At 47.3% G+C, this 26,382-nt stretch overlaps 1 protein-coding gene across 1 annotated transcript in view; it reads right to left on the reverse strand.

Annotated features, from left to right (window-relative positions):
• Cnih3 (cornichon family AMPA receptor auxiliary protein 3) overlaps positions 1 to 26,382 on the reverse strand; it is a 118,381-nt gene that overhangs the window by 25,959 nt on the left and 66,040 nt on the right. The window lies entirely within an intron of this gene.

Raw genomic sequence — 26,382 nt, forward strand, 5'->3', positions numbered from 1 at the left:
ATTGAACTCCCTTAAAAATTGAACCAATGAATCTTCCCTCTCTAACCTATTTCCAGGGCTTGCAAGTTGTCTATGTGCTCCCCTCCACCACTTCCTGTCCTCAAAACATGCCGTGAATTTGGGGGAATCTGATCATCTGAGTGTCAGCAACAGCTATGCTCATTTGGTTTGAAGACAGTTTGAGCCCTTGAATTTTTGCAAGAATTTAGTCCCTGGAGTCTTGTTAATGGCACTCAGAGGGTGGAACCTCAACCCACTAACTATTGAGTCACTGGGAATTGATCAGGTCAGAACACAAGGCTAGCTCTCTGTCTTAGCTACTTGTCTATTGCTGTGACAAAATACTATGACCAAGGCAACTTATAAAAGAAAGTATTTAATTTGGGGCTCATGGTTGCAGAGGGTTAGAGTCCATGACCATCATTACAGGGAGCAGGTGTCTGACAGGCAGACATGGCAGAGGAACAGTAGCTGAGAGCCCATATCTTGATCCACAAGCAGAAAACAGAGTTATTTAGGCCATTTCCCTAACATGCCTCTCATTGTCAAGCATACTTTTAAGTGTGAAAAATCCTACCAGCCCTTTCAGTAGCCTGAAAACTGAGGCCAATCCAAGACTAAGTTGGTGAGTCTCGGGATCAGTAGGCCTGGTCCTACTTTAGTGTCTGTCTGTCCCATATCCACAGACTGTTACAGCCTTAGCCTGGCTGGTCCTTTACAGGTGTGTCCCACTGGGCAAGGAAGAATATGAGTAGGCTCAAGACTCCAAGCTCTGGGCACCCAAAGCCCTGGCTTAGATGTAGCGGGAGGCCAGGAACACAGGACCCAAGTCCTTACAATAGAGCAGAAGGTTAGCTGAGCATGTGAGTAACATATCATCCAAAGAAGAATGTGGGGAAGTACAAGAATGTGGGGGAGCAGAGTTGCCTCGAAGAAGAAAGGCCTAATACGGGGGCGTTGTCCAGGAAACATATTGTGATGGAGTTAAGTGTGTCCATGCCCAAATGCATGCACTGAAATCCTAACTGCCAATGGGATAGTATTCAGAGGGAAAGCTTTGGGAAGGAACTAGGTCATGACAATGGAGCTCTCGTGAAAGGAACTAGTGCCCTAAAAGCCTGGATCGCTCCTATGGTATAAACAGGCACTCCAAAGGGAGTCAGTGGGGACCCATGTTGAGGTATTTCAAAAATGACCTATTCTCCTCCCTCCCATCTCCTCTTCTCATCCTTCTCACTGGGGCAACATCAGCAACAGCAGCAGAGGGCTACCTGGAGACTTCCCTCCTGGCTCCATAGCTCGTTATGATAGGCTCAAGCTTGAACTTGACTCTCAGAAGCCCCTTCTTGAGTCCTCGGGAAGCTCTTTGAATCCTGAAAGTCCTTCCACTGCCCCACTCCCCTGCAGGCACCTACCCCCAAGACTTCTCATGCAGCCCCGTCCTCCCCAGTCACCTGCCACTAACTGGGAGAAGTCTGTCCTCTCCATGTCCACCTCAGTCACCAATAACCCCCCGTTCTTGGAGCTTTCGACACTGACTTGTCTTTGGAGGTCCCAAGACAATAGAGAGGACAGAAGCCGTCTGTGATTCCCAAACAAAGCTCAGGACACAGGTTCACCGCCTCACCTACTCACTCAGGATTCATTGTTCCTCCAAGTCTGTAAGCTGTATGTTTCACAGACACACCGTCCTGTCTGTGTGTGGCATATGTCCCAGTGTGGAGAGCATGCCCAAAGTGGTGCTATGGGGAAGAAATAGATGGCTGGGAGGCTGAGGGGCTGGAGGGCTGGGGGATGGAGGGCTGGGAGGCTGGAAGGCTTAGGGGCTGAGGGGCTGAGGAACTGGGAGGCTGGGAGACTAAAGATCTGGGGAGCTGGGAGACTGTGGATCTGGGAGGCTGGGGGGCGGGGGATGGGAGGTTGGCATTCTCTAGAAATGCTGCCCCCAAAACCAAAGCTTAGGAAAATGAATGCTCCGACTTTACTTGTCCTTCACAGCAGTTCAGGCAAGAGAAGACAATGGTCAGGACGGTTAGCTAGACACACACTGACCGAGTTGAAAAACTCTTGAGAGGTCTTCATTGATTATCTGAGAGATGGAGGAGAGGGAAAAGTGGGAGGAATAGACTCGCACTGATAGAGTTGCAAAACACTTGAGAAGTCTTTATTGATTATCTGAGATGAAGAGGCGGAGAGAAGTGCGGAGGAACAGTCGGGACTTCACTCAGCATCCTGAAGCCTGCCTGGCTGGAGTAGGTGCCTGGTTGGCGCACAAGCTTGGGCAACATTCAAAGCAAAAGCCCTTTCACAGAAATATGTATGTCCAGCACAGGCCAGGGTCTGAGGTACATGGACGACACACAGGGCAGTCTGGTTCTAGACATGCAGAAGCCGGTCCTAGGAGAGAGCTTTGGGGACTGTGGAGGAGTCATAAAATGAAGTCTTAGATCTTGGGCTTAGAGCTGATGTCTCAGGGAGTGGGGAGCAAGAAGGCTGAGAATAAACCAGGGCTATGTCCTCAGTGTGACTAGTACTCAAGAAACTAGGGAAGAAAGAAAAAACAGACTGGATGTCAGGAAAAGACCAGCCACACAGACAGAAGGAAAACACAAATCGTGTGTCAGGCAGGCCCTGTGCTCCAGACAAAGAAGATATGCCGAGCCAGATCCTGCAGAGGCAAAGACCACAGGGAACAAAAAGGCCAGTTTTCTGTGACACCAAAGTGCAGCCATTTCCCACACTGTCTAGAGCAGCTCTGTGACAAAGGCTGGCAGAAGGCAGCGCCTAGAAAGGAACATGGCAATAGGGGATTCCCTCGTTGGCTGCATGCAAGAGGAGCCAGCTGTGTGTGTGAAGGCATTCTATGGGAATACCTGGCCCAATGTCACTGTCTAGGTGACATCATACTTCGGTGAACATTAGGTCTTCACCTGAAGTGATCCACTTACAGGCAAAATGTCAGAATGCTAACAGTGTATCTAGAAGCTAGAGACAGTCTGTGAGTCTCCGGTGGCACCCACAGCACTCAGGGTCAATGCTTTCACAGTCAGAGAGTGGGTGTTCAATACATAATCAATGAAGTGATTCATGGGCTGACCTGAGGTCCAAGTAATCACTTCTCCATGGAATAGCAATCATGCCCAGGTCATACTGTCATCTACAAACTCCCCTAAATGTTTTTCAGTTAGCAACAGATGCCAGAGTCCTGGGCCAGGTGGAATTTATGCTATCTGAGACCACAGCCCTGTAAATGTATAAATAAGCAGGTAAGTCCTTTGGCACGTATCCTCCATACAGACCAGGGCATGCAAAGCAGGCAGCACCCCAGTCCACCCTGGCTTTGGAAGCGTGTGAAGAGAAGCTACCAGTCCCTGTCCTTGGTTATTTTACCCCCATGATCTCTCATCATGCTTCATATCTTCCCTGGTGCCCAAGGAAACTTTGCTCCTAATAAGTTGATTCTCAGTAATGTAAGGAGTCCAGGTAAGGTATGTGTTTGTAATACTCTTCTGATAGAAAACTCCAAATAGTGAAGACATTGCTTATTAGAGCAGCTTGCGTGATTTCTAACCCAGTTTCTAGGGCATTCACTTCAGGGAGACCAGGTCAGGCCGAGGCTTCTTAGATGAGATGTGTCATGTAGTCTATATGTTGTAGACCGATTTTTTTAAAATTGCATTTAAATTAGAGGAACAAAACTCAGCGAGAGCAGAGTAACAAAACAGACGATGCCATACTGGTCAGGGGATAGCTAACACCTCGGGCTTTGGAGCCCAGTGCCTATGGTGGGATGCTTTATGCAGCCTTGGTGCAGCGGGGAGGGGCTCGGACCTGCCTCAGCTGAATGCACCAGGCTCTGCTGACTCCCCATGGAAGACCTTGCCCTGGAGAAGGTGAGAAGAGGGGGGTATGGGTTAGGGGGGAAGGCTAGGGGGGCAGAGGAGGGAAGAGAGGGGGACCTGTGGTTGGTATGTAAAGTGAATAGAAAATGTCTTAATAATAAAAACAATTTTTTTAAAAAGGGAATAGCTAATGCTATCAGAAGGCAAATATGAGGCGTGAATAGAGTAAGTTCAAGGCCAGCCATGGGGGAGAAGGTCTAGCTCGTGATAGAGTGATTGTTTAGCATATACCAGGCCCTGGGTTCAGGACCCAGTACCAATAAAAAATGCTAAAGTTCTTCTTCCTTTCAATAAAACTGGGTTAAATGCCTATTATGCTGATAATAATAATAGTAATTATGTTCAGTGCCTTTCACTGCTGAGTGTTCTTCTGTGTTGTCTCTTCTGTTCCTTGCAGTAATTAAGCAGATGCTTTTATACCCCCATGTCACGTTCTAGGAGAAAGTCGAACACTGGCTCCCAAGGTCACATAGCCCACTGACTTGGCCAGAATTGGCTGCTGGGCCTACAGCCTCTGTAGACAAATAGAAATCAACTCTTGGCACTCATCACATGTACATGGGCAGGGCACCCAACAATCAAGGCAAGGCCAGAGGCGTGGGGTCAGCAGCAAAAATAGGAAGTGTGCGGTGGATTTGTCTGTGACAGTCCAAACTAGACACACTTCCCAAAAGACATGTCTTATTTCCTCTGTTCAGCTTTTCAATAAACCCAGAGACACTTCCTAGAAGTAATGTGTGTGGTGATTATAGTTTAAATCAAAGACCCAAACAGGGAAGGCCTCCCAGGCAATGTGTATGATTCCTGGTCCCTCAAAAGATGGTATTTCCCTGAGTCTGGACCTCAAACCAGTATGGTCAAGGAAAGCAAAGCATGCTGGGGCTTTTCAGAAAGCACTTAGGTGTCTTTGCAAGGTAATTAACTTGACTTAACAATGGACGCCTTTTAATCAGAGCACGGTTGACAAACAGCACAGCAGTCGGAACCTGAGAAGTTGGGGAACTTGGGCTAAAACTCCGGAGTTTTCAAGGTGGTTGCCAGAGCAACCTCAGGGACCAGTCTCAGGAAGAACTGAAGTGTTCTATTTTAGAAACACCCAGTTGATCACAGGAGCCAGAAGGAAACAACCAAATAATAAGGTACTGAAAATTCTTATAATACCTTATATAAAGATGAGCAGTTCCCCAAACTGGAAACAGTTCATTCTGGAGGAATATTTTGACCCTGGGAGCAAAATGATTGCAGAATGACCCCAAAGAGGTCTGATTATCACCTGTGTCTTACACACACACACACACACACACACACACACACACACACACACACAAAGAATTAAAAGCTTCTCTTTCCATATGAACTCCCTCTCAATCTTGGCTACGTTACAGGCTCCTATGATCTTTGGAGCTTCATCTCCTGAAAAGCCTCTCCTACATGAATGCATATGTGTGTTCTTCTAGTCTACAAACACTTGCTAAAACAATTTACCTTGTTACTATATAAGATGTCCTGCCAGCTGAACACCAATGAAGATGAGCTAATGACACAGCTCTACCTTTAGGCAGAGTACAAATTAGAGGATGGGCACAGAAGACAAACAGAACCACACAGCATCATGAGACTGCAGCATATGATTGTAGAATCTCCCAGAGCCGTGATTTATAGACTGTTATAGATGAGGTCCTTTGGTAGATCATTATCAAAATGTAGATCTCCAAGCATTACCTCCATGTCCAGAGAATGGGGTGCCTGGGGCTGTATTTTAAATGCTGAGCATATGGAGCATGCTAGGAGAGAGAGAAAGATCTCATTCCTAGTGGAAATGGTAGTTAACAATTTCATGCAAGGAGTTGGGGTGGGACCTTTAGAAGAGGCTTTCTCACCTAGAGAAAGAACAACCCCTCAAGGGTCTAGCATATTCCTGAGGAGAGGCAGGACCATGTACACCACCTGGGGGAGGCTATTGGAGAAGGCCATGAAGGTCATTGGAGGACCAGAGAAAGACTTCATGCAGTTATCAGAGCTCCATGAGCCTGGGAATAACACATAAGCAGTCTTTACAAAGGTAAAGGACTATGATGGATGCTTGGGCAAAAGTGGGCACCAGAATGAAAGGTCTGCTGTGTACCTGCTGTTGCGGTTAAAATAGGCAAGCTCATGAAACCCAGAAAAGTGATGATGGTCCTGACTGACTGCCACTCTGGATACAAAGCTGTTGTCATGATGGTGGCACCTCAGACCAGCCCTATAGCCATGCTCTGGTGGCTGGAATCAACTGCTGTCCCGGCAGAATGACAGTCACTATGGATCTAACCACCGAGAAGTCAAAGACCAAGCCGCCTGTGAAAGTTTGTAACTCCAATCACCTCATGCCCACAGGTGCTCTGTGGACATCCCCTTTGACAAACAAGGTTGTCTTTCAAGACTCAGCTCTGAGATGCAAGGTTAGCTGAGATGCCAAGGTCAAGTGTGAGGAGCAAGCTAAGTGGGCAAGAACAAAAGGTTCTTCCAGAAGCTCTGGCTTTAGGTGTTTTCTCCCCGTCACTAAAAATAAGAGAAAAAAAGAAAAGAAAAATCAATAAGAAAACAACTTGTTCCTAAGAGTAGCATATCTGAAGAAGGAAGATATGAAGAAATATTATCTTAAAAAATCTCAAATAGTGCTTTGTTTTAAAGCAGATTGTAGGAGGCTCACAATGTGCAGTTAATTAATTGTGACATATTTGTTCCCTGTATAGCTATATTTAGCAAGACCGGGGATCATACTTTATTTATTTGTGCTTTAAAGCATTTGTCCCTGGATTTTCTCAATTCCTACTTCAGAGAAGATGCAGGTTTATAGACAGGCATCTACAAAGCACCTCATTTGAGCCAGGAATTCACAGCACTGTGGGGAAGGAAGCAAGGAGCTGCAGCCTTGGACTTCAAGGAGAATATAGCCAGACACAGGAGATCTAACAGGTAAACAAGATATCATTTTACAGGAAGACTGCCTTAAAAAAACCAGCAAAAGAGAGAGGGCCAGAAGCATTTCTTCAGTGATGGAAGAGAGAAGGCTTTGCACAAGAAGGGACAAACAGCTACACTGAAATGCAAAGGCTGGCTGGCGTGCAGGTCAGTGACACAGCACGGTGATCATATGCACAAGGCTCTGCATCCAAACCCCAGAAGAACTGAAAAGTAACGTTTTAGACAAGAACATTCCAGATAATAAAATAGAGTAAGAAGCAAAGAACAGGGATCACAGAGCAGAGACTGCATCCTATGTGTCTTTCTTGTGCAGCTGGCACATAGCCAGCACTCAATACATGCGGTGTGAGGAAGTTGAGTGTCTAAAAGCGAGCAAACCCCAGCGAGGTTTAAAGACAGATTAAGAAGGAGTCATGGAAGGCCGCAGAAGTGATGCAGGTCCTTTATTGATGGTCTGTTCTCCAAAGCTGGAATCTAGAGGCTCTAGGTAAGATAATCACACACAAGGTTTGCATGCATCATTCTGACACCACTGAGAGAGGAGAATGAGAAGAACAGAGGGACAGACCCAAACCCAGGAAAACAACAAACAAAACACAGGAAGTTACTCCAAAAAGGAGAGCCTGAGCCCTTTGGGCAATGGCTTGGAGAAGAACTGTCATACACAGCACACAGAATCCAGAAGGTATGGAACTCAACTCAGGTAACATGGAAGATGCTCTCACCCAGTGAGCAAAAGAACACAGTTGTAAAGCCATGGAGAGTTCTGGCGTTGGAGCAAAGGGAGAACCCTGGGTCCTTCTTGTCCTCTCTTCACATTCTGGTTTCAACCCTCAAAAAAGCAATGGCCACCAACTTTCCCACATCCTAGGGAAATGATAAGGAGGAAGCCTGTGGTCTGGCCTCTCTGGCTTTGGGACCTACTCTTAGTACATACAGGTATGTCCTTTAGCACATATCCTCCATACACACCAGGGCATGCGAAGCAAGCAGCACCCCACAGCCCCACCCAGCCAGTAGATGAGTGTGCAGTAAGGGTCCAGAGCCTGCCTCTATGGCAACACCAGCCTAGAGTGAGTCCTTGACACTCTTTCTCAGAATACTCAGAGATGCCAGATCCCAACATCCCCTGCAGGTGGTGAAGTGGACGTGATGCCATATCTAAACTCTGTCTCTCCTCAACTGGGCTAAAACTCAAATACATGGAGTAGTATGGTTCACTGGTACCACTTACCCTGAGACTGAGTTTGAAGGAAATAGGGAGGTTAAGATTCTCCATTAACTGTTAAAAACTACATGCCTGGAGTTGCAGAGAGAGCAGAACAGGCGGCAGAGACTTGGGGTACAACCTGAAGAAGGTTATGACTGAAGATCCACTAGTGACTGAGATCTGGAGCCCAGAGTCATGTTGTTTGTTGCAAGCCTGCTGAGCAGACCAAGAGTGACATGACAGAGGTGATCTGAAAGACAAATGTCCCATCTCAAGACTTTAAGCACTCCCAGCTGACTGCTGTCCTGGGGGAATATGAATCAACTACTGTAAAATCAGTGCTTTTTTTTTCCTCAAAAGAATCTTGAAATTCAGAATTTTCTGTGAAGTTTTCAGTCTTAAGAATATTAATTAAAAGGGTCAAGGAAGCAAATTCTCAGGTCACACCTAACTTCAACTCTTAGCAGAAAAATAAAAGGAAGGAAAGAAAGAAGGGAGGGAGGAAGGGAGGAAGGGAGGGAGGGAGGGAGGAAGGGAGGGAGGAGGAGGGAAGGAGGAGGGAGGGAGGGAGGGAGGGAGGGAGAAAACAAAGTGAAGGAAAATACACATGAACTATATCTGGGGAGTAAGGCAAAGGACAGAGATAAACTAAAAGAACACAAGTCAGAGAGAAAACCAAATCCTCTCACACCTGGGAAGCCAAAATCAACAAGGTGACTAGAGTCATGTCCCCAGGAACTCAGAAAAGCATTAAACAAAGACAATGGTCTACTGGATTTGATGATCAGAACACAGTGGGTGACCTTCAAAAGCATCACTTTCAGCAGAAGGAGAGGGATGTCCACTCCGCTGCCGGAGACCCCAAGATGAGTAAGAGGATGAGCGGCAAGGATTGCAAATGACTCCCTCCAGAACTCAGCAGCCCACAACAGAAGGAACGTGTGGGAAGGTAGCATGGGGGCTACCAGGTTAACGCGATCTCTCTTCTTGGACAGAAAGATGAGCGGTGTTTGAAGATGAGGAGAAATGTGCTAGGTGCTAGCGAGAAAGAGGAGATGCTCTAGACATGGGGGTTGCCTGGCTAGGTCCCTAGGAGACTCAGAATGGCAGTCACCAGAAGGGGATAAAGGGGCCCTGAGTGTTAATATTCTGATTGGTCCCTTCAAATCCCGCCCTTTGCCATCCTGCGTAAAACCTCGTTCTAAGGGAAAACTCCTCACTTCCTCTTTCTTCCACTTTTCCTCCCAAGAGGAGGTGTGCACCCTTGATCTCTCTTCTTCTTCTTCTTCTTCTTCTTCTTCTTCTTCTTCTTCTTCTTCTTCTTCTTCTTCTTCTTCTTCTTCTTCTCCTCCTCCTCCTCCTCCTCCTCCTCCTCCTCCTCCTCCTCCTCCTCCTCCTCCTCTTTGTCTCTCTTTCCTATCTTTCTCTTCATCTCTCTATTATAATAAACTCTCCACATGGATGAAGCATCTGGGATGTGAATTACTGGCCGCTGCTGCCATGACTACATGCATGCATCTGCCCAGCATGTTTCCCTGCACACACAGGATATCCTTGGGGGTCCCACCCCACCCTCACCCTCCACACAATAATTCTTAACATTGGTGCCCAACATCACCAGGCAATCCCACCACTTTCTCCTGCCCACTGGCAGTCTGAGGAGCTCTGGGATCCTGTACCACCTGCCATTTTTCAGGCTGGAGCATCACTGAAGACTCTTCACCCTACCAGATCGGTAAGATTCCTCCCTTCCCTTCTGAATATTTTCCCACAAGTGAGGATTTCTCTTGTTTCACTTGCTGATACCACGTGTCTTTCAGGCTCATAGCCCTTTAGCCCTGTCCCTGTGCAAAGGCATATGGAGATGGCCTGTGCCTTCTCAATTCCACAGCCCATAGCCTTTGTGATGACAGTCCATTGACCCTCTGGGATGCTGGAGGTCAGTCTTATGGGACTTATATCTCATTGTGGCCCCCAGTGCATTGCTACTTCTGTCTTTTTTCACAGTCTATTTCCTATGTGTGAATAGAAATGTATGATTGATTTGGCCACCTATGTTTCTTTCTGACATTTATTTATTTATTTGTTTGTTTGTTTGTTTGTTTGGTTTTTCGAGACAGGGTTTCTCTGTGTAGCTTTGTGCCTTTCCTGGAACTCACTCTGTAGTCCAGGCTGAACTCACAGAGATCCGCCTGGCTCTGCCTCCCGAGTGCTGGGATTAAAGGCGTGTGCCACCACCACCTGACTGACTTTTAAATGCTTCAATTTCTCTGCTCCTTATCTGCTCAGTTTATTTTGGGAAAACAACAACAACAACAACACATGAATACTTGGTCAGGTGCCATATTTGATATAGGCGATCATGTGATAAAGGCGCCATCTTAAATAAGGGTAACCACATGGTCTAGCTGCCATCTTGGCTAAAATCAAAACAGGCAGGTCATATGACCTCACCACCATTTTTACTAAGGGCAGCATGGTGCTCAGGCCATAAGTGTAGAGGGAGGTTAGGGAATCGCCTCCTGCCATGCATTGTTTCACTATCATTTCCAGGCAGAGGAAAAAGTTCCCTGGCCTTGGCCTCTCTCAGGCTCCAGCCATCTGGGTGGGGCAGAAGTCCAAAGATGGCCTGGCATTTGTTCCTCAGCAGCCACTCATGTGGGTGGGACCTGGAAACATAGAAACTTATGCACTTCCCTCCGGAGGATCAGCAGAAACACATGTAGGCAGTATCATTATATTAAGATTTTAAATTTCAGATTTTAACATTAACACAATTCTGATACACTTTGGGTCACAAGCTCAAGATTTGAAATTTTCCTTGGCTACTCAACTCCTGCTTTTCCACAATTTGGATTTCAGTACTGATTGATAATACTAGTTTATCTAAAACTTTTTTTTTTTTTAACCTCACTTGTCTATTCCTAAGGATGACATTTTTATTTTTCTCTCTCCTGGTCTTGGGATTCCTGCTCTTCTCAATTATTACGACCATGGGCCAAAAGGCTCCAAATGAATTCATGAATTTTAACTCCCGTCTCTAGTCTGTATTTCAGCAGGCTGGCAGAAACACTGAAGCAGCAGTGTGGACACAATCTGCAGCACTTTCCCTGCTATAAATGTCAGCAGAGAAGCTTGTCTATGTGATGTGGACCAGCCCAGCCAATTGCAATTGTTCCCTGCCTCTACAGCCAGGTCAGATGACCACATACTTAGGTCCTCTCCTTACCTTTAACTAGCCAGAGTCCTCCTGACCATCTGCACCCTGTTTCAGCTTGAAGTAGCTATGGAGAATACATTGTCCTATGCTCCCTGTTCCCAGGACAGGCTGGAGGGCTAGGTTAGGCATGGAAATCCTGGCATAGAGTCCACCAAGAGGGTTCTTTTCCTTTTCTCAGAGGGTCCTTTTCTCAGAGTTGGGCTGCACCCTGACTCACAAGCCCCTTTTCTCCTGTTATCATTCAGCCTTGGGATCTTTCCCCTGTCACTCTTCTTTGCCTTCTCAGGAGACACCTTAAGAATAAGTATTTCTATATAAGTCATTCAGGCTTATAATCTGGCTGTACTCAAAGATCAGAACTACAGCTACAGGAACTTAAAAATAGTAATAGATTCATATATCACTGCCAACAGCTTAAAGAATGTCTCTCCTCACTCAAGGTCTATTTAGGCTTAAGAATGTGAACTTCCCTGTCCTTGCTAACTTCACTAAGCTGTAACTAACTGGGAAACCTGTATATTCAGATTTAAGTCATATATATGCTCTCAAAGTTATAAATACATCTAACAGATTTTGTTCCCCCAGTCCTCAAACAGCTGTAAAGATCTGAGGATATGGCATTTAATATAAAAGCCTTTTTATGATAAAGAGACATGTCAGCTACTGGCTGTATCCTGTATCTCCTCCAAGAAGATGGATGGCCGCAGAAGAACTTTCACCCAGAAGCTCATGGCAAGGCTGGCCATGCAGTGAGAAGCTGATCCTGTCCAGACTGTGAATAAGTGGAACAACAGAGGACCGACTGCCTCATACTGCAAAGTCAAGGTGGGTCAGGCTCCCCAAATTTCTACTCCACAGAAAAAAAATCTGTCAGCTCTTCTGGGCCTATCAGCTGAACAAGTGCTGCCTTTGGGGCGTCTAACCCCCCAAACGACCTCGGAGAGACTTGGGATTGCTGCCTAGGTAGCTGGAAAGCTGTCTCACTTCTTAAATTTATCCTTCTCAGATCTGATGATGTTTGCTGACTAGGGTATCAGTTTAACAGCCCCAATCCCAAGAGCATATATGTATGTATATATGTACATATATGCTCTCCAATTACAGATAGGTGTGCCTTATTCACAGGCTTCATGATACAGGATAGACCAATTTCAGATATAACTACAGAGGTTCAACATTTTAATACTGATAAATTCAGCAATTCAGCTTTGATAAACTGATAGGACACTGACTACAAAGAGTTCTTAAGAGTTCCTAAAAGGATTTTTAACCCTTTTGCCATGCTGTGAATCCACTCCAGCTGTCTTACAGATACCTACAGACTCCTGGGAAAAGTTTTGCTACCACATCAAGAAATTCGGTCTGATGAAAACTAACTATCTCCAGAGTCCATTTCTGACCCCACCTATTTTTCAAGCATATTTTTGCAGATTCATTTTTCCCACCTGACCTCCAGAGAAATGGCAAATGGCTTCTATACTCCTGATTTGGCATGCCATTTCCCCCCAACTTCCTGGAACACCACTGCTGTAACCTACCTCCTCAAGGAACGTTGCTGAGATCTTCCACCATGTGTGACTCCTGGTTTCTCCCTCCCCACTTTGCCCCTTGTCAGCTTGAAGTAGCCTCGGGAATTCAGCACCCTTGTTCTCCCACTTGCTCCCATAACTCACCCCTTTTATAAAAATCAAAACAGAGGAATGTTAATATTCTGATCTGCCTCTTGAAATCCCACCCACCCCTTGGTGCTGCCCTGAGTCTTGATGTAAAAGCCTCATTCTAAGGAAAAACTCCACCCCATCACCATCATCATCATCATCATCATCGTATCTCTCTCTCTCTCTCTCTCTCTCTTTCTCTCTCTCTCTCTCTCTCCCTCCCTCCTACTTTTCCTCCACACCCTCTTTCTCTCTCTCCTTCTCTCTCTTTCTCTCTGTCTCTTTCCAATCTTTCTCTTCATCTCTCTATTATAATAAACTCTCCATGTGGATGCAGCGTCTGGGTTGTGAATTACTGGCTGCAGCCTCCATGACCACATGGTGTACATCTGCCCAGCATGTTTCCCTGCACATTAGGGATACCCTCGGGCATCCCTCTCCCACACAATAATTCATAACACACTAAGAAAGTTTGAAAAGCAGGAACATGCAGTGGCAGGGAAGGAGATAGGGGACTTAGCACCACACCACTTACCAAGCACTCTAGTACTGAGAAACTAGGTGATGGGAGGTGCTGTGACAGTGGTGGGCTGGGTGGATGAGAGGACAGCTACATGAAGACCCTGCTTCAGTCAGAGGGTGGAAGCTGAGTGGGCTTAGGCACTCTCCCACAGAGCCTGTGAGCTGGGGCAGCATGTAAGGAAGGCCAGCTTAACCAGGGCAGTTTGTACCCTTCTGTGGGACTATACAGTGTAGGGACTCCAGCTGAGGGGCAGGTACAGCCTGCAGGCTCCATAGCTGACAGCCACAGTTTGTGGTGGGCAGCCATGCTGCTCATACTATGTCTCACACTATGTACGCACGAAGACCTTAAGAAAGTGAGGGCTATGAAGCCATCAGTCTGAGGGAAGCATAAGGGTTGACATTTCTTTTTGTTGTTGTTTTATTTAAGAATTTTTAAAATTCATTTTTACATACCAACCACAGATCCCCCTCTAATCCTTCCTCTTGCTCCCCTCCAAGCTCCCCCGCTCAACCCACCCCTCATCCCCTCCTTCAAAAGGGTAGGGGCTCCTATGGGGAGTCAGCAAAGCCTGACACATTCAACTGAGGCGGGACCAAGCCCATCTCCCCTGCATCAAGACTGAGCACAGCATCAGGTAATGGGCTCCAGAAAGCCAGCTCATGCACAGAGATAGATCCTGATCCCACTGCCAGGGGCCCCTCGAACAGACCAAGCTACACAACTGTCTTCAAAAGGGTTGACATTTCTAACAAGCTGTTGGGTGACGATAAAGTTGCTGGCCATGGACCACTCTAATAATAGTATTCCAGGATTCACACTGCTCACCAGCCATGATGCTCACACTAACATGCTTATGAGATCTAGTGAAAGCTGATTATACTTGAGGAGCTGTAGTCACTTGAATATGGGTGGTGCTCCCCAAATGTTGGTGTCAAAGGTTTACACCCCAAGCTGGCACTATTAGGAGGTGGTGGAATCTTTTGAGGAGGGGGGAGGGGGGCACTGGTGGATGGCATTCGCATCATTGATGTGCTTTCAAATGGGCCTCTCTTGTTTCTTCCTCCTCATGAGGTAAGTGGTTTGCTCCGCAAGTTCCTTTCACGAAGTCCTGGTTTGTCACAGTCCCAAAGCCACAGGAGCGTTTAGTCTTAAACTGCCATCTTCAAAACTGTGAGCTAAAATAACCCTGCTCTCTTTGTAAGTTGTTGTAGGACAGAGATCTGACTGATAGAAGAATCCACAGAGGGATAAAGCCCAAATGAGGGAAGAGACAAAAGGCATCCCCTACATGATACGAGCTGAGTTTAAAAGAACGAGAAGGTCCAGCTCCAAGTAAAAGTCAGGGAGGAATGACTAAAAAGAGCAAAGAGAGCTGATGCACGTGGCTGGAGCAAGTCTCACAGCCCCAAGAAGGGTCACCCTCCTCTGCAGAACCTTCTCGGCACCCACTGCTGCTGCCAAGGGAAATCCAGTTACCACCCTTCCCCTTCCTTAGCTACAGTGAGTGTGTAGGGCTCAATACCTCACATATCCAGCACAGAACACACAGGCAGGAACCAGAGGTCTTGAGAGAGACAGGGGAATGGGAGGCAAAGGTGCTGAGCCACCGGAAACAAATATTGATCAGGGTGATTTGTGACTTAACACAACTAATAATCAATGCTATAGAGCTTGGTTGTGTGTGTAAGATGCATGCAAAGTACGGAAACTCCACAGTGGCCAGTGACGGGGAGATGGAAAGGACAGGGCTTGGCCCTGTAGCCTGCACCTCTGTTCACGTACATGCTTACACGGGGAAAACTCAGCATGCAGGTGGCTGCCACCATGTTCCTCGGCCCCCCTGTGCATGGGAATGTCCCCCATTCAGTGACTCTCCAAAGGGGTTAATGCCATTAAAGCAAAGACTGCATGTACTGCTCTAGATTGAAGGAGACCATGGAAACATGACAGCTTGATGCCATGTGCGATTCTTGATTGAACCATGGGTTAAACAAACTATAAAGAAAATTATCAGAGAAATAGTAGACTATGAATAAGAGGCATAATTCAATGGCATTTTAACTTCTTCAGTGTGACCATAACACTTCTGTTATCCCAGAGAATGTATGTAGGGATGAAAACCATCACGGGTACAATGAAATGATCCAACAAAAATAAAATATGTGTGCTAAACACACAGGGTGTCGGGGCAGGGAAGAGCCCATGAAGCAGGTGTGGCTGTTGCTAAGGAACTGTGACTCCTGGTGATACAGTATCAAACTTCATCATTACACTCTTTCAACGCTCCCTGATACTGTTCAAAATCAAAAGTTAAGAGAGGTTCTCTGGGGGTTCAAGCGCAGATCTTCCTGTTGTCCACTGCAGACCTCAGCTGCTGGGGGATGCCTCTGTTGGCTTTCAGAGCCTTTGCTTTGCTGGGGAGATTGAAAGGAGAGTGCTCAGCCCTGCAGCTATACTGTCCTTGCAGGGCGACCCTTCTCCTCCAAGCTGCTACTTCTAGGTAAGATGAGGCTCTGCATTTGCTCCTCTTCAAGGATTGTAGGAGTCCCAGCTGCATCTTGTGGGTGATGCCAGCTGACTCACCTGTAACAGCTGGTCGTGACTCTCAACTGGATTTTGTATCATCTAGAAAACACATTTCTTGATGTGTTTGTGAAGGCATTTCCAGAGAGAATTAACTGAGGGATGACAACCTGTCCTCCATGAGGATGTCAAACTTCCCATGTTCTGCTTAAACACTTACTGTGTATGGGGCTGGCTGGCCATAGAATACTAGGGTCCTACAGAACCAGGGAACAATACTATGTGTAAAATAATGAGGCTATTTTTTGCCTCCTGTGGGGGAAAAAGACAGTAATTTCTGTCTTTCAGGACACAAATTGCTTCAGAAATGATTCTAAGCTCAAAAACTGGGTAGAAGGGTGAAAATCAGGGAAGGACTGGGTGCGGCTATTGCCAGGCCCACATAGTTACCAACCGTGGTGAGAAACATGAGATCCAAGGGTTCTCTGGGGTGCTCTTTTGCAAACACGGCTGCACACGGCAATCATTTGGGGAGCTTTAAAAAGTACCCACGCTGGGTCCCATCCTCAAAGATTCTGCCTTTGTGGGTTTGGGTAAAATTCTGGTCATCAGGATTTTTTTATTCTCCCCCAGGTGATTAATATACTGCAAGGTTTGAGGCCCTCTGCTAAGCCAGACTCGTAATTCACATTCATTAACACGCTTGCTGCCCCGTGGGGTTCATTTGGGTCGCTAGCATACTTAACCTTGGGTAGCATTTCTCCCCTCCCAAGGGCAGGGCCAAATGGGGTGTGTGGACACCAGACCATTGTCTCATAAAGATCTCCTGCCCCTGTAACGGGCAGAGGTACTGACCTGGTGCAGTAAGGTGCCCTCAGGTCAGGGGCAGGCTGTGGGGGGAGGGGGCGTCTCCAGTTCTGCCAGCCAGTTCCTCACAGCCAGCTGGCCACATCACAAAATGCTGTGTTCAGATCTGAGTTTCCAGTTCTGCAAAGGGGTTTGGGGGTGGGAATTAAAAGTCACCCCTGACAGGGTTGTTTCTACAGGCCCAGGACAGTGTAGGAAAAGGCTACTTCCTGAGAGGAAGCCATGCAGTCAAATTTTCTCTGATTTCCAAGAAAAGCTTGGTAGAGGGAGGGAGGGAAGGAGGGAGGGAGGGAGGGAGGAAGAGAAAAGGACTCAGGTTTGGTACTGGCACACCTCCCCCTGAGGCAGGCCAAGGAACCCCCTGGGAGGTTTTAGAAGACTGTTGTCTGAGCTCAGCCTGGAAAAATTAAGTGCAACTTTTTGGATTTGAGTCATTTGGAGCCCTGGGTTTTAAACCTCTAGGGGTTTCCAATGTGTCGCTGGGGTTGAGAAACGCTGGCCTGCTAGAACGCGTTCCTGACTGCTAAGCTGTGCATCTTCCTGGGGAGTGAATGATGGGTTCCATTGTGACAGGCTGGCCTGAGGGCCGCCCAAGGCCACTGAGTCATAGCAATACTGGCCTGGAGAAACAGATACCCTCTTGAGGGGGGTGGGGGGAGTATTGAGACAGGGTATCACTATGTCTCCTGGCTGTCCCAGAACTCACTCTGTAGCCCAGGCTGGCCTCAAACTCATAGATATCTACCTGCCTCTGCCTCCCAAATGCTGGGATTAGAGCACTTGCTCAGTTCAGATGGGATTGAATGCCACCACGTTCAGCTCACAAAGGCCCTATTTGCACCACTGAGTAGGATACAGACGGCTTCAACCTTTGGGGGAAAGTAACCTGGCAGGTTTTTTAAAAGTACACATCCATATTACCTAGCCTTCCAGGCTCCCTTCTGATAGAAGCACACAAATTATTGTTGGGTTATTCACAAGGGGCCAAATAAAACCAGGAACAGAATGGTCATAAATACGGACATGACTAAAGAGTGTTTACTGTGGGGTATCATGCATACTTGGGTGATCTTTCCTCTTTAGTGAAGAGGAACCCACACTGACATCAGAATTGTTGCCTCAAATTAGACAGTCCAGCTGCACATTGTAGACAATGCCTGCAGACCGGATAACTTCGTGGATGCCACCATAAGAAAAGCTTTAGTTGAGCCACTGTGGCATGGTGACTGCTTGTCCCCCTTCTCCCCCGGTTCACATGCTGAAAGTACTGCCCCTAACGCGGTGGTATTAGAAGGCGGGACTTGGAGAAACGATTAGGATTAGCTGAGATGATGAAAGCGGAGACTTCAGGGCTGGACAAGGAGAGGAGTAATGATCCAGAGCCAGCAGCTTCCTCCACAATGAAGACACCTCAAGGTGACAGCCACCTGTGGGCCGTGAAGGCTCTCAATCTATTGACGCCTTGATCTTGGACTTCCCACCCCCAGAACTGTGAAGGTAAACACTGCCCAGGCTGTGGTGTTTTATTATAGCAGAACCCATAGGCGGAGACAGCCAGTATGGACTCTTCTTCCACATCTGGCTAACCTCACTTCCTCCAGCAAAAGAAACAACCATTGCATCCTCTGTACTCTAGCCAGAGAACAATGAACTTGTGCTGGCCTCCCCAGAGCTGGTGCTTGTAACTACCTCTTGGCACAGCCTGCCGAGGACCCTAAGTGGTCTGTCATCCTTATTATCTCCTTCAGCCCCAGAATGGCTCAAGCTGGCTTCCAACCAAGTGACGACTTCTGGCCAGGAACATGCCTCGATCTCCTGGGAAGGAATGTTCTATAAACAAAACTAGGGTAATTACACAACTACAGTCCTACTCAGCAATCTGCACTTCTATAGGATGTGAGCGTCATTTATATAGATTTGATTCTGACCCATATCTTCTGGGGAGACAGGGGCGAGAGCTAATTAGAATGATAAATGACCCATGCTTTACATGACATGCACTAAATTAATAGTGGAGACTTTGGTGACAGATCTGAACGCTACTTCCTGTGGGAAGCATGGCTTCTTGAAGGGATGAGGCCGGGTATCTTTGAGGCATCTCCTTTTCGTCACAAGTTTTCCTCACAATAAATTGACTTTTCAGCCGGGTGGTGATGGTGCACACCTTTAATCCCAGCATTTGGGAGGCAGAGCCAGGTGGATCTCTGGGAGTTCAAGGCCAGCCTGGTCCACCAAGTGAGTTCCAGGAAAGGCGCAAAGCTACACAGAGAAACCCTGTCTCGAAAAAAAAAAAAAAAAAAAAAAAAAAATTGACTTTTCATTCAGACAAACATAAGACTACTTCCTTTTCCAAATTTCCCCTGTGATTATAGGGAAATTCTAGAAAAGCAAAGCCCAGGCACTGGCTGTTCACTCTATCTGCTAGTCACCAAGGGACAGAGTCAACAGTAGACCAATCGTTTTCTCTCTCATCAAGGGTTGGTTGTTTTCATAAAAATCTCTTCCCTGGCATGTGTTATGGATTGACTATTCACTATCCTTCCCAAACTCATGCTGAGGTCCTAGCTCCCAGGACCTCAGAATGTGACAAGCATTTGGAGACAGGGTCTTTAAAGAGGTAAAGTTATGACATCACTAGCATGGGCCTTAATCTAGCGTGACTGTCATCTTTGTAAGAAGGGGGTATAGAACACAGAGCACACAACGGAGAAGCCACAACAGGACACAGGAAGTGGGGAGCCATCTGCAGGCCCAGGAGAGGGCCCTCAGCAGGAACCAACTTTCAGTTACCTTGGCCTCATGTTTATTGGCTCCAGTACTGAGTGTGGTGATATTGTGTTCCCCAAAGTATTGTGCACCCTAATAAAAAAGTCAGAGAATGGAACAGCCACTAGACAGACATAGAGGCCAGAAAATGGTGGCACTCATACCTTTAATCCTAGCATTCCAGAGGCAGAAATCCCTCTGGATCTCTGAGTTCAAGGCCACATTAGGAACAGCCAGGCATGGTGACACACGCCTTTAATCCCAGGGAGTGATAGCAGAAAGTAGAAAGATATATAAGGCGTAAAGACCAGAAACTAGAAGCATTTTGGCTGGTTAAGCTTTTAGGCTTTTGAGCAACAGTTCAGCTGAGATTCATTCTGGATGAAGACTCAGAGGCTTCCAGTCTGAGGAAACAGGATCAGCTGAGGAACTGGCGAGGTGAGGTAGCTGGGACTTGTTCTGCTTCTCTGATCTTCCAGCATTCACCCCAATACCTGGCCTCAGGTTTGAGTTAATTAACAAGTACCTTTTAAGATTCCTGCTACAGCTGAGAGACAGTGTTGTGTGATATTTTGTTTGTGTTCTGACAAATAAAGCTTCCTTGAAGTCAGAGGGTGGAGCTAGCCACTAGTTAACCATAGAGGTCTAGAGGGCAGTACAGAGAGGAACAGGAAGTGATAAGGTGGGACAGAGACAGGATCTCGGCCCTTTCGGACTGGAGGAAGGCTGGAGGAAGGAAGTGATTGTGGCTGCTCTCCTGATTCTCTGGTCTTTCAGGTTTTACCCCAATCTCTGACTCCTGGTTTTTATTGATAAGATTAATTAGATGTATGATTCAAGACAGTAAATGTCTAATGTGTCATGGTAGCCCTGGCTGACTACACGAGTTCCTGAGGGGGCAGTTAATGGTCATGGCACCCTCTAAAGGCTTTCTCCCAAGCCACCAATTTCTCAACAGTCCCTTAGAACTGAAAAGACTCCTTGGTTCAAAATACCATAACCTAGTTTTGACTTTGAGGGCAGGAGTCATGAGGGGAATGGTCATACTGGGGAGAAACTGGGGCACACAGGCCTATGGCTAATGGTGCATCCCATGGACACAGAAATGTGAATGGCACCAAGCATGCTTTGTAACACTTGAAGGAGTGGAAGTGTCTCCAAAATGTAGCGTCATGTCTTTAATCTGTGCGTGTAAATGTACGGTCTGCTGAGAAGGGCAGGGATCTGGGAAGCAGTGGCAGATCGGACTCACAAAACAGCCCAGAGAAGCCTGTGAGGCCTCTGAGCCACAGTTCTCAATGTCCACCTCATCCAGCAGAAGAGGAAAGGAAGTGTTCTCCCGAGGATCTGGCATTGTCCCCCAAGTTTCTTTCACTCACTCATTCATCTGTCATTCAGACACTGAAGTCTTGCTGGTCACGTGCTGTACCAGGCAGTGAACACCATACATCTATTTTCCTTGCGGACTGTGATGGTTACTTTTGATATTCATCTTGATTGGACCGAAAGATACCTAAAGGAGTTAGCAAAGGAGACTGCTGGGTGTGTCTACAAGGATGATTCCAGAAGCCAGTGTGTCATGAGGACTCTCATCGAATCACCTAACTATTGACCAATCCAGAATGAGAGGAGACTGTCAGGAGGTGGGAGGGCTGTGGGAAGTAAGGCTGGTTAGAGAAAGTGGGTCCACTAAGGGTGTGTCCTTAGAGGTTACACATTACTCTGACCTTTTTCTGTTGGGACTCTCCTCGACTTCTTAGCTGCCATGATGAGCTGCTTTACCATGTCCTCCCTGCCAGGTGGGACTGAAGCCTCTTGGACCATGAACAAGGTAAGTCATTCCTATGTCATTTCCATCAGGTGTTTGGTCCCGACACAACTTCTAACTACAACACTGACCTTCCAGGCTGCTGATGGAAACTTTACAACTTCTGACCTCCTTCCACACCAAGGCCTGGAATATCCCATTTGAAATCCTTTATCAGCAACTGAAAAAAACAACTTAATGTCCCTTAAATAGGCATTCGGTTAGCAGCTGGCATGGCCGCTATCGAAACTCCGTGAAGTACCACAAAGGCAGGTATTACAGGATTCTGCAGAGTCTCTCAGATGCCATCTCATCATCGAATCCTGCGGAGAGGATTGGAACTATGTGTCATCCTTAGCAGAAACCTTCCTGACAGGGTCTTTTATTTGGTTCCCACCAGGACACTGTGGTGCTGGCACTACCTCCCGCTGGTGCGCTGAGTGGTAATGGCAGAGAGATCACTGCTAAAAGGCTATCACAGTGAAGCTGTTCTGGCTGTGTGCTCCCCACCAACCTCCCGGCTGTAATTGCTGCACATTGTCCAGAATTCCATCATTGCTTTGACTGCTTGACAGATACAGAAAGGAGACGGTGTGGGTTTTCTGTCCCCTAATAATAATGGCATTTGCATTGGTATTTCACATTTAACTTATTCGGGCCATTTTCCTAGCCTGTTGCAGAGTCTTATCCCAGTGAATCTAAACTCCATGTGTTGTATAATTGTCTGTGCCATAGACAGCTTAGGGCCGAGAGCCAATGAAACTAGGGGCTGGCGGAGGACCAGGGATCCAAATTGCTTCAAGAATCCCAAGCCCCATAGAAGTTGCAAAGGGAGCTGGCACGGCAGCTCAGAGATGTGGCTTCTCCGTAGGGAAAGGACACATCTGGAGCAAGCCTGTCCGCTTCCTCAAGCTGGGAGCCCACGGGAATCTCCATCTGTAGCCAAGGGCTCTCTGTGGCTCCTGCCTGGGTCTAAATGCTGCTGGGTTTAGCTTTGGAGAGAGGCAGAGGAAGGGCAGTGCTGCTGAGAACAAGAGGCTATTAGATTTGGTAACACTGGCCCACTTTGTGACCTAGAAACACAGCTCATAAATGTTTCCTGCTCCTTCAGCAATTTGGAAAAGGGCTGGAATGAGGGCCTAGAAGGGTGAGCATTTCAGGAGTCGAAAAGCAGAATTTTTAACTCTCGCCACATCTTGGAAAAGGGGACATCTGCAAACAAAGTTTGTACCAAGAAAAAACAAGTTGTCCATGGACTGCTTGAGATGAGTCACCCTGCAGGGCTGCCATCACTTTGGAAATGAGGAGCCCAACGCCTCCTATCTTACTTGGGCACCCGTTGGCAAATTATTGCTTTTATTCCAGTGCCATTTAGAAAATTATGGCTCTCTAAATCACACCCTGGGGACATGGAGAGTGGAAATGCCTCCCCACCTGCATTACCAAAGTGTGGCTTCCCTCCCAATTCAGTGGCTCACAGCCTGACTGCCCATTAGAGTCACCCAGGGAGCTGCTAACAACCTAAGGTCTGAGCTGGGCTCCAGACCAACTAAACCAGAAACCATGGGGTGGGACCAGGCAGCCTATTTTTTTTTAAGCTTCCTGGTCGATTTGAATGCATAAGCGAGGTTGGAAGCCAGAATGCTAGTGCATCCACGACAATGCTTACCCACTGGGCAGTGAGAGCCGCTCTCCTAACAAAGCCTGTCTAACCTGCCCCAGGATTCTTTGGTCTCCTTCACGTGTCTCAATCGCATGCACCATGATGAGCTTTTTGCCACATGAATTATGGAAATCATCATCCATGGCTGCATGGGGTAGCTGCTCAGGGCCACTAATCCATTCACTAATCCATTTAACTAATTAACATAAACAGAATCCCTGCTGGGCACTACAGGAGGGGCAGAGGAGGCCATGATCCTTGCATTCAAGAACATAAGTGTGTAAAATACATGTGCAAGGCATCACGATATAAGGTTTTGTGTGGTCAATGCTTTGAGGGACTCTGGGAAGGAATGAAGAGAGAAAGTGAGTTCTCATTTAGCTAGCTTAAACAGGTCTTCACAATAGCACCCCTCCCTTACACACACACACACACACACACACACACACACACACACACACACACACACACACACACACACACACTTATGAGGCCCCAGATGCACCTATCGACCTCAGTATACAATTCTGGACCACAAACTGAGTAGGCTCTGAATTTTGAATGGATTACAATTGGATGGATAAACCCAGCTTGGTGCTCACTCACTAGCTCCATCAAGACCATCTCTGAGCCTTCTTGGCTCCCTCCCTCCCACTCCCACCAGGCCCAGATTCCACCTGGTACCATCCAACTGCACTCAACCTGTGGCACTTCACCTCGCCCCCAACCCCTCCACCCCGCCCTTGCAGCTCATCAGCAGTTGTGGGGGGAAGCCCCCTGAGACTGATGCCAGAAGCTATCTCCCAATATCCACTCCCCATTTCTGCTGAGAACAGTCTCCCCACATAAAGACAGATGTGGCCTTTGCCTAAAATCTGGCCAACGAGTCAAGGAGAAGCAGAGTGCTAACTTATGGGCTGTGTCCTTCAAGGAAATAGCCCACCACGCTTCTTTCCTCCATCCTACGGCTTGAACAAGGTTATGGAGTGACCCCCCTTCTAGGCTACTTGGGCAAGTAAACACTTGCAGAACCCAAGAGATGGGAGGAATCCGGGTCTCTAGATCCTCTTGGGAGGCAGAGGACTCTGTGGGCCTGGATGGGTTCCCTCCAGAGTGAGTTCCACTATGTCCCTACCTCAGTGCTGCTATTGGGTCCCTTACAGCCAACACATGTCTCCATATCCCACGTGTCCTGCAATAAATACCTGGAGCTCCTTTCTACACTAATGAAGATGGTAAGATATTACAAACACCCAAATTATTTCTAGCAGACTGGCCAGTGATCTCGCACCCTCACAGCACTAAGAGTGAGTGTCTGTAGGTCTTCACGTGGGGTGGGCCAGGCTGTGGGGACTGTTTCATCACGAAGGCAACACAGGGCCAGCTGACTGTCTTCCTGATTATGGCATTTGATTGAGCATCATTATTGCCATTGGTCCCCAAAGCCTGGAACCAGGGTAGCAGCAGGAAGGACTACAAAGGTTTGGAAAACGACAGTTCCCGTGGATGGACACTCATGAAACAGCAGGTGTGGGGAAGGGACTCTGGAGGCAAATGTGCCAACCAGGTGGCTTTGATGACCTGAGACTTGGCCAACTTATCAGCCTGTCTGAAGATTCAGCACAGATCAAAGCCCTTCAACAAACCTACTGAAACTGACTTGCCAGGATTAGGGATAGTGCTAGCATTTTCCATGGAAACCTGTGTGTGTGTGTGTGTGTGTGTGTGTGTGTGTGTGTGCGCGCGTGCATATTCATAGGTTTGGGATGTTTAAGGAGTATTTGGGTCATGGGCTTCAGTCCTCATGAACTGGTACAGAACCTCCAGGCCTGGATTAATGAGTGACCTGGAGAGTGGGTTATAATAAAGCAAGACTGCCCTCTCTTCTACGCATGTCTGCTGAGCGCTTGGTTTTCACAGCCATGAGCTCAAACACTCCTGTCCTCTATGAAGTATCCACTGGCACTCTGTGGTAGCAACAGAAAAGAAACTGAGACTCAAAGGAATCAGCTTTTCTCAAGTTTTCCCATTTAAAGCTTAATCCCATCCAAAAATCTGGCCTCACAGAAACATCCAGAATCATGTCTGACCACCAATTGAGCACCATGGCCTAGCCAAGTTGATACATACAATTAACCATCATGGGTGGAGGGGCAATCTCTCTGTGTAGTAATGTACTCATACTGTTGTAAGACATAGTCAGGGGTTGTGACCACTCGTAATGAGGCTTCCTAAGGTCATTGATCCCAAATCCAGTCTTTGGGAGCTGCTAGACTCCTTCCCTGAGTGAACCCTACAGTGTAGTCCAATATTTATCTCAAATCCAACTGTCTGTTGAGCATAAGGTGAGGAGGACATTCTGTCCAGACACAGTCAAGACAGAGCAGGCTTGGAGATGCCTGACCCCAGCTGAGCCCAGGACTCTGCCTCATCCTGGACTGTTTCCACTGGAGGCAGCAGTGAGTGAGCCACATCTGCCTGTTGACTATCAGCTTCTCTGGGTTGCTGATGTTCTCTCTTTCCCTTATCCCTCAACTAACCTCACCCCACATGCCCCGGGTACCATGTGGATGACTGCTTATGAGTGACTGGCACATCCTCCATTCTAATCACCAGGCATCCCCACCATGCTTCCCTACCCTGGATACCCAGGGGGCCTCTGAAAAGAATGTAGACAGTCGGACCCTCTCAGGACCTACTGGATTAGAACTTTCTGGATGCAGTTCATCCAGGAAGATGTGGGTCAAAATGTCTCCATGGGGGACATTAGAAACCTCCAGTTCCACTAACAGTGACAGCAGACTCTGGCATTTGTTACTTCCAGATACAAAGCCAGCATATGATTTCCACAAAAGGGCACCAAGGCTCACTGAAGACCACTGACCCTTTGCCCTGTGATTTCGTCCCTCCCAGTCTGTCCCTGACTTGGTCCCAAGATGCGTTCCAGGAACTAAAATGCTAGTGGGTTTTGTATAGCCCTAAGCGTTGAAAAAGCACTAACGCTTTACCATTTCCATCTGACACGGCGAGGATGAGCTCCGGTAGGTGTGGGAAGAGGAGATGTGGACCGGAGACAACCATTCCAGGTTTGCTCCAATGATGAGGAGCAAATGGCCTGTGGGCTGCCAGAGAGTTCAGGGAGCCTCACGAAGACAAAAATGCTCCCTCCCTGCCAGGCCCCACCAAGACCACAGAGCAAAGCTCATGTCCCATGGATTCATAAGAAATGTAAATGGCAGCTACATTAGACTGACTTGGTTCTTTATTATGATG

This window comes from Onychomys torridus, chromosome 11 (assembly GCF_903995425.1).
Source record: "Onychomys torridus chromosome 11, mOncTor1.1, whole genome shotgun sequence".
Lineage (NCBI taxonomy): Eukaryota > Metazoa > Chordata > Mammalia > Rodentia > Cricetidae > Onychomys > Onychomys torridus.